This window comes from Phalacrocorax carbo, unplaced genomic scaffold, assembly GCF_963921805.1.
Source record: "Phalacrocorax carbo unplaced genomic scaffold, bPhaCar2.1 SCAFFOLD_139, whole genome shotgun sequence".
Taxonomy (NCBI): domain Eukaryota; kingdom Metazoa; phylum Chordata; class Aves; order Suliformes; family Phalacrocoracidae; genus Phalacrocorax; species Phalacrocorax carbo.
In genome coordinates, this window is record NW_026990490.1 from 4,687 (window position 1) to 6,248 (window position 1,562).

The window sequence follows — 1,562 nt, forward strand, 5'->3', positions numbered from 1 at the left end:
CAGGGGGCGGGGCCTGTCGCTAAGGGGAGAGAGCCGGCACCGCCCCCCGGGCCGTTGCCAGGGGGCGGGGCCTGTCGCTAAGGGGAGAGAGCCGGCACCGCCCCCGGGCCGTTGCCAGGGGGCGGGGCCTGTCGCTAAGGGGAGAGAGCCGGCACCGCCCCCCGGGCCGTTGCCAGGGGGCGGGGCCTGTCGCTAAGGGGAGAGAGCCGGCACCGCCCCCCGGGCCGTTGCCAGGGGGCGGGGCCTGTCGCTAAGGGGAGAGAGCCGGCACCGCCCCCCGGGCCGTTGCCAGGGGGCGGGGCCTGTCGCTAAGGGGAGAGAGCCGGCACCGCCCCCCGGGCCGTTGCCAGGGGGCGGGGCCTGTCGCTAAGGGGACAGAGCCGGCACCGCCCCCCGGGCCGTTGCCAGGGGGCGGGGCCTGTCGCTAAGGGGACAGAGCCGGCACCGCCCCCCGGGCCGTTGCCAGGGGGCGGGGCCTGTCGCTAAGGGGACAGAGCCGGCACCGCCCCCCGGGCCGTTGCCAGGGGGCGGGGCCTGTCGCTAAGGGGACAGAGCCGGCACCGCCCCCCGGGCCGTTGCCAGGGGGCGGGGACTGTCGCTAAGGGGAGAGAGCCGGCATCGCCCCCCGGGCCGTTGCCAGGGGGCGGGGCCTGTCGCTAAGGGGAGAGAGCCGGCACCGGCCCCCGGGCCGTTGCCAGGGGGCGGGGCCTGTCGCTAAGGGGAGAGAGCCGGCACCGCCCCCCGGGCCGTTGCCAGGGGGCGGGGCCTGTCGCTAAGGGGAGAGAGCCGGCATCGCCCCCCGGGTCGTTGCCAGGGGGCGGGGCCTGTCGCTAAGGGGACAGAGCCGGCACCGCCCCCGGGCCGTTGCCAGGGGGCGGGGCCTGTCGCTAAGGGGAGAGAGACGGCACCGCCCCCCGGGCCGTTGCCAGGGGGCGGGGCCTGTCGCTAAGGGGAGAGAGCCGGCACCGCCCCCCGGGCCGTTGCCAGGGGGCGGGGCCTGTCGCTAAGGGGAGAGAGCCGGCACCGCCCCCCGGGCCGTTGCCAGGGGGCGGGGCCTGTCGCTAAGGGGAGAGAGCCGGCACCGCCCCCCGGGCCGTTGCCAGGGGGCGGGGCCTGTCGCTAAGGGGACAGAGCCGGCACCGCCCCCCGGGCCGTTGCCAGGGGGCGGGGCCTGTCGCTAAGGGGACAGAGCCGGCACCGCCCCCCGGGCCGTTGCCAGGGGGCGGGGCCTGTCGCTAAGGGGACAGAGCCGGCACCGCCCCCCGGGCCGTTGCCTGGGGGCGGGGCCTGTCGCTAAGGGGACAGAGCCGGCACCGCCCCCCGGGCCGTTGCCTGGGGGCGGGGCCTGTCGCTAAGGGGAGAGAGCCGGCACCGCCCCCCGGGCCGTTGCCAGGGGGCTGGGCCTGTCGCTAAGGGGAGAGAGCCGGCACCGCCCCCCGGGCCGTTGCCAGGGGGCGGGGCCTGTCGCTAAAGGGGAGAGAGCCGGCACCGCCCCCCGGGCCGTTGCCAGGGGGCGGGGCCTGTCGCTAAGGGGAGAGAGCCCGCATCGCCCCCCGGGTCGT